An 11,369-nucleotide genomic window follows, 5' to 3' on the forward strand; every position below is an offset into this window, starting at 1 on the left:
CTAAAACCACACCCACGTTTGTCCTCTGCTGCTGTCACTGTACGATGACTTCACAGTATCGCCTGGAGTGGGGTCTTGCCAAAATACTTAGCTCAAATCTTGAGAAAATCTTGAGAAATCCAATTCACAGGACTGTCTACACACACGACTGACTCTTCAGAATGTGTAGACTGGTTATCAAGGACCGAAAGTAGGTTGAGGAACTGTTCTCGATAAAAGGCAACTAAAGGGGCCGGTGCTGTGGCACAGCAGGTTAAGCCCTGGCCTGAAGCGCTGGCATCCCATATGGGCACCAGTTCAAATCCCTGCTGCTCCACTTCCAATCCAGCTCCCTGCTAATGGCCTGGGAAAGCAGTGGAAGGTGCACCCACGGGGGAGACCCTGAAGAAGCTCCTGGCTCCTAGCTTCAGATTGCTTAGTCTAGCTGCAGTCATTGTGGCCATTTGAAGAGTGAACCAGTGGATAGAGAAAAAAAAAAAGTCACAGGTTCCTTTAAAATCCCCTCTGCATCCTTCCTAAAAATTCATCCCCAGCAATGGATCACTCCCCCTCTCCTCTTATCAGAATTCCAAGTAACTTAAAAATCTTTGAGAACTCCTTAAAACCTGCCTGCTCTCTGCTGGGCTCTCTCCCGTCGCCCACCCACTTTTTAAATGAGATAAAAGCCATGAGTCTAAGCACTTAAATAAGAAACACAAAGTGTGACTCCCTCTTCAGTAAGAGGAAGACAGCTCAGGGGATGGGAAACACTTGTGGGAGAGGCAGAGTGTCCGGCGCAGCCACCTCAGCGGCATCTGACACTGGGAACCCACAGCTTTGCGGGCGCTGCCAGATGTTACATCTGCTCTGCTTAATTTTGATAAAACTCCATGACCTCTTTCTCAAATTAAAAAGGCAATGCCATTTTTTTTTTTTTTAAACCACAGGAGCTATCTTTAGTGAAGCCTTCTAAGGATTTCACTAATTCATAGCCAGCCAACCAGGACTTTTCCCACAGTCTCCCACAAAAAAGCCCGGGAAGTCACTGATTGCTTGGCTGGATCTGAATATGAGCAGAGGTAAGATCAGAAATATCTAGTTCCTCCCACAGGGAGGCGAGGCATGAAAATCAAAGCCAGGCAAAAACTCATTACCACAGCTGGCCGGCAAATCCACAGCCCCGGAAAGAAGGCTAAGAACATCTCTGGTGCTGGACAGACCTGGAAGGGGCTTCAGAAAAATGAAACAAACGCATTCACAGCCAGAGGGAAATGAGACAAAGACAGGACCTGCACCTGCCTCGGAAAGGACAGAAAGTTCTGCAAACCGAGGGAGGCTGCAGCTGTCCCAGGCTGAGACACTTGTCACTCCCATCATTTTGCAAAAGCCCAAAGCAAGCATGCTAAGTGAGTGCTTAGCAGTCACCTCTCACATTTTTCTCATCCACAGGGCAGGGTGAGGTGGACAGTGCAAACGCCCTTCTCACGCAACACCCTCTCTGCAAGATAAGGTGCCTATGGGATCCCAGCCCCTACCCCGCTCTGGTGGGACCCTGGGCCTGCAGCCAGTGCACGGCTCCCAGCAGGAGTGCCAATAATCTGTGGTGTGAATGAATACATAGCACATATTTTTATGCTACTCTCAGCACCTAACATCGCATGATTAGCAATGTTAAGAAAACACAAGCAACTCCAGAATTTCAGAGGCAATTTTTCTTGCAATTGCTCGGCTGACACGCTTCCTGCTCTGAGGCCATGGGACTGTGCACTTACAAGTCAGCCATTGCTCTTGTCACCCACTTGAATCTCCCCCCGGGCACTTAGCCGTTCCAGGAACACACGTGGAAGACCTACTGCGTGTTGGACACCATTCTTGTGACACAGAAGAAAACAGGACAGATAAAGACCCCACCCTGGTGTAGCTGACACTGCAACAGTGGGGAGACAGACCGCCAAGAAAATTCTATGTCTCGTGGTGGAAAGCTTCGTGGAGAAAAACAAAGGTGAAGAGGACAGAATCTTCAGCAAACAGCTATGTTTAAACAAGGGTACCTGGCTGATATTTTGTTATTCTGTTTCCTCTCATGAAATCTAAGCTGCAGGGGTAGGTGTTTGTCCTGGCAGGTTAAGACGCCTGCATCTCATACCCAAGTACCTGGGTTCAAGTCATGGCTCTGCTCCCAATCCCAGTTCCTGCTAAAGCGCACCCTAGGAGGTGGCAAGTGATTGTTCAAGTAGCTGAGTCCCTGTCTTCTGTGTGGCAGGCCTGGAGCGAGTTCCTGGCTCCCGGCATCAGCCTTGGCTCACCCCTGGCCTTTATGGGCAGTTAGGGAATGGATCAGAGGATAAGAACTCACTTGCTCTCTCTCTCTGCCTCTCAAAAAAAAAAAAAATTAAATAAAAGTAAGGAAAATCTAAGCTGCAGAAATCGTGTCTATACAGGAAGCACCAACTACTCAGTGACTGAATGAATGGCTGCTGAGTGCCATTCCGATGAAGTAGGGCAGCCACTGGACAACCCTTCCAAGCCGTGCCAGTCCTGACAGCACCCACACAGGCAAAGTTCAAGATGCTCTGCAGCTATCCCAGCTCATGTCTGAGCCTTACTTGTCCCCTCTCCAAAAGGCCTTCCTTCGTCCAGCTTTGTCCACATCTTACTTCCCCTCCAAACTGTTCCCTTCCCCCAGTCCCACTCCCTGGACGGACTATGCTCCAAGTCAGGCCAAAGCCTCCTCTGAACCAAATTCCATGTCTTATTCATATATCCATCATATCTCTGCTTCTTCATCGCATCACTGCCAACAAGGTTGGACAGTGGGGCTAGCATTGTGGGTAAAGCCACTGTCTATGGTAACGGCATCCCATAGGAGCAACGGTTCCTGCCCCGGCTGCTCTACTTCCCTTCCAGCTTCCCGCTAATGTGCCTGGAAAAGCAGCAGAAGATGGCCAAGTGCTTAGACCCCTGCCATCCATCTGGGAGACCAAGAAAAAGCTCCTGGCTCCTGGTTTCAGCCAGGCCCAGCCCTGGTCATTGCTGTCATTTGAGGGAGTGAACCAGCAAACAGACCAGTTTCTATCTCTCTAACTCTGCCTTTCAAATAATTAAAATAAAGCTTAAAAAAAAAAAAAAGACTGGATGCATTCTCACCACATCTGGAGGCACGGTGGGGTCGGTCAGACTTTATTAAAGGCAAGTTTGGTAGCCCAGATAAAATTCCCATGGGGAAATTGAGGCAGAGCAATAATCCAGAATGACTGGGGATCAACCAAGACCTGGTCAAAAAAGCCAGAGTTCTCAAGGTGGCCTCCAAGCAGAGCCTCAGGCACCTGCTGATGTCCAGCTGCTTTTCCCGCAGGCAGTTGGAGAAGGAGGAGCAGAAGGAAGTGTGGGCCAGGTTTCTCAGGGAGCAGCAGGGAGGCATGGAGAGATGACGGGGAGCCCTCTGTAGCCTGCACTCAGAATCCGTCCTACACCTCCCTGCTGTCCCTCCTTCTTTTGTCTTACATGCCTGCCCAGATGGGGAGCTGCTATGGACAGGGGCCTGCACCTACACCTGTTTCTCTTCCCTGCATCAGGTCACAAAAGTAGTCTTTCGGCCGGCGCCGTGGCTCACTAGGCTAATCCTCCGCCTTGCGGCGCCGGCACACCGGGTTCTAGTCCCGGTCGGGGCACCGATCCTGTCCCGGTTGCCCCTCTTCCAGGCCAGCTCTCTGCTGTGGCCCGGGAGTGCAGTGGAGGATGGCCCAAGTGCTTGGGCCCTGCACCCCATGGGAGACCAGGAGAAGCACCTGGCTCCTGCCACCGGATCAGCGCGGTGCGCCGGCCGCAGCGCGCTACCACGGCGGCCATTGGAGGGTGAACCAACGGCAAAAAGGAAGACCTTTCTCTCTGTCTCTCTCTCACTGTCCACTCTGCCTATCAAAAAAAAAAAAAAAGTAGTCTTTCGCCTCCTGGCTCCAAATGAGTATTTTTTGAGTTTCAGACACTACGTGGTTACAATAAATCCCAATGGTGTGAGTGTCTGTGCCTCACCTAGAGCAAATGTGCACACTCTGGAGGAAGGAGGACGTAACCTGTCACTCAACTGGGACCACGCTCTGGCCGACGGCACCTGCCTGTGGTCTGCATTGCACGGCCTTTGCCTTAGAGGAAAGGGGGCCCGTTTCAGAAAAGGAGAAACCAGACATCACCTGGACAGAATAAAATCACAAGGAAAGGGTTTCTAAACCATATGGCCTTGCCCGGTAAAAACGGACCTCTTCCTCCGAAGGAAACCCTCCCACTCCCCAGGAGAATGTTTCAGAACAAAAGTCTGGGTCATAGCCAGCAGTTTGCAAGGGTTCCTGGGGGGGGTGGGGGGGCCTACAAAACTGACAAAACGGAATGTGTGGAAAAACTCAGTTTCTTTAAGAGAAGAAAGTACTTTTTAAATCTGCAATAAGTTCAATTTAAAACCTAATCCCTTATGATTTCCAAAACATTCACTTAATGTGTGAGATGTACTTATCAACCTCAACATTTTGAGGAAGGCTATCAATTTCTATCCCCCTTCTCAAAACAGAGGCTTGAGTTTTATATGGCTTGTCGGTAAGTTCAAGCAAGCTTTCCTACAATGCCATAGTTTTAATGAAAAGCCTCCAAGTCAAGGTCTATTCGGTTAGGTTTGGGATGAAGAAAGCTACAATCAAATTGCAATTCATTAAGCTTCCAACAATAGCTGTCATCTACTGCCCTTTCGAATCTTAAGGTACCAGCCGTATGCAAAGACAGACATCTTGCCATTAGTTACTACAAAACAAACCCTTCTTGAATGTGTACAGAAGAGGGAGTTTTCATTTGTGCCATTCAATCAGAAAATTTATGGGCTGACTTCCGTTTTAGAAGAGAATTACATGTGTGTTCACATCACATCTTTATTTTGTCATCCACTCAGTGATTTGTTGAGGACAGCTGGTACCTATTAAGTCCCCCCCTCCTTTAAATGTTGTAGCCTTAATTAGCTACATCCACCTTCCCCCAACATTTCCAAACAAGGAACCAAAGAAGAGGGAGGCTGTTTCTATCAAGGGGACTTGGAACAATGGAGCTGTAACTGTTAAAATAATAGTGTCTTCTAGAGACTAACTACGGTTACTCCTTTTTTATACTTTTTCACAAAAACAAGGTACAGATGGAGTTTCAATTTTCAGCCTTTGTTACGTAGGTAATTTTTTTTTTTAGTTCAATTTTTAGTTTCCTGCCTGGTGTTATTAATTAAATCCTCTTTTAAGATATTGCTTGGGAAAAGCTGAGGGAATCTCCCAGGGGATATCCTCAGTATTATTTAAGCTGCAAACTTCTGTCAACTTTTTGAGCACATGGGACTAAGCAGACAGAATCTGCAGGCAGAGAAACAAGCTGAGGACGCTTTCTGTGACCAGACACTAGAGTTTCTTGCATGATGCAATAGGTAGGTAAAACGCACTGATCTAGTCTCCCAGTTAGGCTGCCCCATTAAAAAAAAAAAAAAAAAAAAAAAAAGTACCCATAACCAGGCTACATTTTGAGCAAGATTAGGAGCCACCTCCAAGATGCCCCCTTGGATTTGTTTCTTCTTGCAGACTGGACCTAGCTTTAATCTGCAAAGGACCAGATCTGTTTCAATAGGATGCAATCACTCCAGGGCTTATGTCTTTTCAATCAGCCGGTGGCCCTGCCGGGTTTAGAGTGGCAGAGGGGAAGTGGCCTGTGGTTAAACAGAGGAAATACCAAGGCATTTTAATAGAGCAAATAGTCTACTTCCCACCGGGAAGAGCTTCAAAGGCCCTGGGCCCCAGAAGAGACAATGGGTGGTGAGGCCATCAGTCACCTAATCGTGTGTCGGGGGCCCATTCAGGACACCCCAGCAGCCAAGACAAACACAGCCCAGGAGGACAATGCCTCCCACTGGCTGGCGATGAGGCCTGGGACACCAGCACAGAAGGCAAGGTCCTGGGCTTGCTGAGGGCAGGGCACGCTCCAAATTTGGGGGGAGGTGGGAGACAGGAAAGGTCTGCCTGCCAGGAGAGAGGTCTGCTCCAGCGATGCTGGCCCCTGGGCCCAGCCCATCAAGCTTCTGAGCCCCCATCCTACCCCGTGCTTTTACAAACCAAGGGCAGGGAACCCAAACTTCCAGAAGCCAGGAAACCCCATCCATCACAGGCAGGCACAAGAGGCAGTGGGGAATGAAAGAGGACAATACAACTGTGGATGGGGTGGCCCCAGCAGTAGACAAATGCCAGGTCACAGTATGGGAAAACCTCAGGGATGGAAGGGGAAAGAGGGCTTGAAAGCTTTAACAAAAAACGAACCCACACATTTTAGGCCAAATGAAGCATGAAAAGTACTCAACTTAAACCAAAGACTTCAAGAAGCACTAGCAGGTCTTCCCTTTGTAGGGACGCTGAGGTGTGAACAGCCCAGAATCTGATTTCGAGCCTGTCGGGCTCCCTCCTGAGCCGGGTTGCTAGACAAGCCCAGCTGTTCAGGGGAGGCAGCCAGAGCAAGGGTCAAGGCCCCCTCCTCAGCTCCAGGCCAGGGTGTCCCGCCTAACTGGCTCCCCAGCACCCTCTCAGCCAGCCTGACTCCAGCAACTGCCCAGAGCTCTGACAAAATCTCCACATTCCTCTCGAAGTCCAGTGAGCCAACTTAAAACAAAACCCTGATTTCGACTGTGTGGACGAGCCTTCTCGCCCCCTTCTCCGGATGGTGGAAGCCCGGTCTCCTAAAACATCAGAAGCCATGGGGAGCTTGCTCAAATGCCAATTCCAGGGTTCCACCCCACTTCCGTCCGCTGGCCTGGAATCTGCATTTTAACAAGCTCCAGAGGCCATTCATACTTACAAGGGAAAGGTACAAAAGTGGGGCTGGGCGAGGGGCGCAGAGGGGCACTGCCGGTCTGCTCGCTCAGCTGTATCCTCCAGTCAATAACCAGCACAATGCCCCAGGCACTGCAGGGGCTCACCAGCGGCCGGCTGGCCAGCTGGCCGGGCTGGGGAGAGGAGAGAAAGATGGACACCGGCCAGGAAGGTTCCCAATTAACGAGGCAAAACAGGCTGCGAGAAAGCACTGCAATTCTTATAAAAACGTCTCTCTGAAAAATGTGTCGACCGGGCTGAATAATTTTTAACCATGATCCTGTGAGGGCCATGACAGCATCTGCAACATGGACGATATGTCCATGAGACAGACACACCAGATGTGGGCTTGGGAGCCATGAGCTGCAAGTGAATGAAAACGCATCCAATTCCGAATCAAATAAACACGGCTGGGCGCGCAGCCAAGGAGAATTCTTGGATTGGACTTTTATCAGGAACCTAAATTTCAACCAGCTGGAACTTCTTTTTGTCCAAGTACCACCCTATTCCTTCCTACCTTTCGAGATGAAGGATGCCTTAAATGGGAAACTTGCACATCACTGTCAAGGCCATGCCAGCATCCTGGCTTCCTGAATTCCTAAGGGAGCAGCCTGGGGGGTGGGGGGTGGGGGGTGGGTGGGGGAACTGGTAAAAACTGCTTCAGGGACACCAGACCAGAGAAGGTGTACCCCATCTAAGGAAGGAGGTAAGAAATGTCCCCCCTCCCTCCCCCACAGCAGGAAATGCCACTAAATAAAAACCTGTGGGAGTGAATTCCTAAGGTCTTGTTCCATAAATAGGCTTCTCATCCAGCTGGTGGGGGGGGGGGGGGGAACCTCAGCAGCAGCAATTTCCCATCACCCCGGAAACCATTGCAAGAGCTAACAGGCAGCATGCCCCCCACCCCTGCAGGTTTTACAAATTGTTACTTCTCCAGGAGCATTATTTGCTACTCAAAGAGCAACTTCATCTGGCAAGGGCCAGCACAGACTTTTTCTAAGTGGTGGTTGCGGAAGTGTGCCCACAACTCATTTCCAAAACACTGAGCTGTGTTCAAGATGGTATCAGCTCTTAATTGCCCTGCTAATAATGGGGAGGTTGTGAAATCTGACCACTCAAACCAGGCCAGCTCCCCGCTCCTCTGAGAGCAGCCCGAAGGGTCTGTTAGCAGAGATGCCGAGGGCTGGCTGGCTGGCTGTCGTCACCTCGCACGTCCTGGGAAAGTACACAGCCCTGCAGGGGCAAGGGGTCCTGAACTGATGCTCCCTGGAGAGCAAGGGGGTCACTGGTTCAACTTCTCTCCACACCCAGATCCTGTCCCTCCTTCAGGGCTCTCATCTGCACCCGGCTACCTTCCTCTCGGGTTCTGGATGAAACCCAGACCCACAGCCAGCCCTCTCCTGTTTGCGTCGAGTTTGCTTGTATGATGGATCCCTGTATGCTCCCAGCAGCCCCGACTACAGTGCACACAACCTTAGAGTTGGGGCCAACATATGTGAACGGAGAACCTACTAACTGGTAGTGCACCCAGACATGCACCAATACCCACGTTGCCGTACACAGCTCCCTGACACAGCACCTTCTGGGGAGGTGGGGGCAGGGAAGGTGTAAAGAAAAGGAACAAAGGCAGGAAAAGGTCTGTTGCACAAAGACGGACAACTGGAGTGCAGTGCTCTGCTCTCCCTCCACACCTCACCAGCTCTCACTACAGCACTGTGCAGGAAGACGGCAGGGCCCAATGGGGTTCAGCTGAGATTTACAGGGCTCCAGGCTCAGGCCACCACGATGAGGCTCAGCGCCCAGCCAGACACACAACAGCCTAAAGATGGGAGTGAATAAATGCTGACAATGCAGGCTGCTGAAAATCCAGGTGCAAGGACCTGCATGAGAAGGCGAAGCAAAGGGCAAGGCATTCTGGGAGGACTTCCCCAAAGAGGCAGCATCTGAGCTGAATCTCGGGCAGAGCAGATGGTTTTTTTTTTTTTTTTTTGGGGGGGGGGGCATCAGGAATTAGGGAGCCAGGTGGGAGTGCTGAGGCTGGAAAGTGGGGGTGTGCAAAACAGATGGGTGAGCTGGGTCCATGAGATGCACCAGCAGGCAAGGAGCCAAGCACCAGGCTGGGAAGAGCCTGGAACCTGGGACACAGCTGGGACGTCTCCATGGTCATCCAGGAAGGAGCTGAAGATGACCCAAAGAAAGGACTGGTAGGACCAAGGCTGCTGAGCAGGTCACCGTCAGCAGGGGCCGCGATGGGGAAAAGAGGTCAGCACGCATGGGAGTGGACTGAGACAGGGGCCACGGTTAAATTCTGAGGGGATGAGGTTTGGGAGAGGGGACACAGTCCACAGGCAGAGAGAACAAAACCACGCAGCTCCTTCACAGCACGGCCACATCACCAGCTTCGTGCACTGGGGCGAGACAGCCCCTGAGAGAAACCAGCTTCCTGGACAGAGCTGCCTGGGATGCTGCTGACAATTATGTGAAAGCCAGCATCAATTAGGGGCACAATTTTAGCAGAATCAGTCAACATGAGAAAGTCCTAAGGAAGCTTGCTATCTATTGTTTGTTAATAAAAAGAAAAGAAAAAAAAAGCAAAACTGTGATGTTTTACTTGCTGGAACAGAGTAATAAAATGTAATGTTTTACTCAACTGGCAAGGGGCCAGAGAGCCGAAGGGAATATTCACTCTTGGGGGACAGGGGCAGGTATGGCTGACCAGAGGGTGCTGCTGGGTCTGAGGACGCCCCAGCTGCCTGGCTTCTGCTGGATTGTCTGAACTGATTCTCTGCACCATGAGTGGAGGCCCCAGCCCAAGGTGTGCCCAGTCCTAGGTCCATCCGGTTCACGTTTGGCGCCTCTCTTTAGAGAGGGGTCAACCTTGGCCTAAACGAACTACCACATACCTATCCCTTGGCAGCAGCGACCGAAGAAACTAGGAAAGCCCCATTTTCCAGATGAAGAAACTGAGGGTAGCAGCTGCCCAGGTCCGGCAGAGCCCCGGTCATGTCCCCAGCTAATGAGCGCAAAACCCTCCTTCTCTCTACAAAGTTAGTCTTGAGTGTCCCCAGCCACGCCGACCTGGCCTTCGGTGGGAGGCACGGGGCGGGGGAGGACGGGAGGATTCCCCCCAAGTCCACGCGCGCTGGCGGGGATCCCGAGAGGAGGCAGTGGACCGGCCTCGTCGGCGCGCACAGCGCCGGGTCCTGGAGAGACCTCTCCAAGCGCCTGGATAAGTCTGGACATATCTCCACGCTCCTCCCTGGCACCTGACGGAGGTGACAAACTCACGCCAGCCGCTCCCCGGACTCGAAAAGTAACCGCAACTCGAGTTCTGAGAGCAGGGAAAGTTGGGGAGCACCCGTGAGACCTAAGAAAGGCTGGGCGGGGAAGTGAGAGGAAGCAAGTCGGGAGTCCGGAGTGGAGTGGGAGTGATGTGACGGCCGCAGCCAAGATGGAACAAAGCGATCGCGAGCGGGGGCGCATCCTTCCCCGCGCTCCGGGTCTGCTCCCCGGCCGGCCCGGGCCTCTGCACACTGGTGTTGGTAGCACCGGGGAGACCCCACTCCTCCCACGCCGAAGAGCCCCGCGTCCGGGCGTCTCAAGGATGCAGCCTGGGACGCGCAGTCCGCGGGGCCGCGAACAAAGGGTGGGGGGCACTCCCCCGCCGGGCCCACCGCCCCCTGAATCGGACCCCGGCCGGCGGCCGCGCCTCTCCCGCAACACAAAGCCGGGGGTCGGGCGGCACCTCTGCTCCCGGCCGGCGCCTGCGGACGCGCGACCCAGATGGGGAAGCCGGGCAGATGGGAGCGAAGAGGTCGGAGACCCCGGCCCGGCTGCAGCTCCCGGGCAGCAAGCAGGGCGCGCCCGCCCGCCAGCACCTGTGTGCACCGCGCCCCTGCCTCGCGGCGCGCCCCGCGCCAAACTCGGGAGAAACCCGCCGTGCGCGCCTTACCCTCCAGCCACAGGTGTCTGCGCCCCGAGCGCGGCCGGAGCCGCCCGCGGCCACGGCCAGCTGCGAGCCGTTGAGGCAGGCGTTGACAGTGAAGAAGACGGAGCAGAGCTGCAGCCACGGGGCCATGGCCGTGCGCTTGCCCTGCCGGGCCCTTCTCTGAGCCCCGGCCGCCAGCAGCTGGCCAGCCCCGAGTGGGCGGTAGCAGCGGCGGCCGTGGTGAGGCTCGTACCGAGCATGCGCTGCCGGCCCTCGCCCCGCCCCTTCCATCTGGCCACGCCCCTAGCCTCAGTTCTGGCGGCATGGCCCCGCCCCTCAATCAAGGCCCTCGGGTCTTGACCCCGCCCCTCTGGTCACGCCCGAGAAACCGCTGAGACTCGCGGCTGCAAGTTTTCCCCTCTTAGACTAAAGAGATCTTTTTTTTTTTTTTTGCTTCTAAATCCAAACGCTTTGCCCAACACCTGCTCCATGCTAAAACTCGAGAAAACACAGGAATATCATGATAACTTTAATACTAACTTTATAAGCACCTGCCACCACGTGCCGGGTACCTCTCAACCACACAG

General features: G+C 53.0%; 1 protein-coding gene across 1 annotated transcript in view; it reads right to left on the reverse strand.

Moving 5' to 3' along the window:
• IL17RD (interleukin 17 receptor D) overlaps nucleotides 1-10,904 on the reverse strand; it is a 76,033-nt gene extending 65,129 nt beyond the window's left edge. Inside the window, exon 1 of the mRNA XM_062201121.1 lies at nucleotides 10,807-10,904. The gene's annotated coding sequence lies outside the window, so the exon portion shown is untranslated. The remainder of the gene's footprint in view (nucleotides 1-10,806) is intronic.
• Nucleotides 10,905-11,369: the final 465 nt, after the last annotated feature.

Source organism: Lepus europaeus, chromosome 9 (genome assembly GCF_033115175.1).
Source record: "Lepus europaeus isolate LE1 chromosome 9, mLepTim1.pri, whole genome shotgun sequence".
In the NCBI taxonomy this organism is placed as follows: domain Eukaryota; kingdom Metazoa; phylum Chordata; class Mammalia; order Lagomorpha; family Leporidae; genus Lepus; species Lepus europaeus.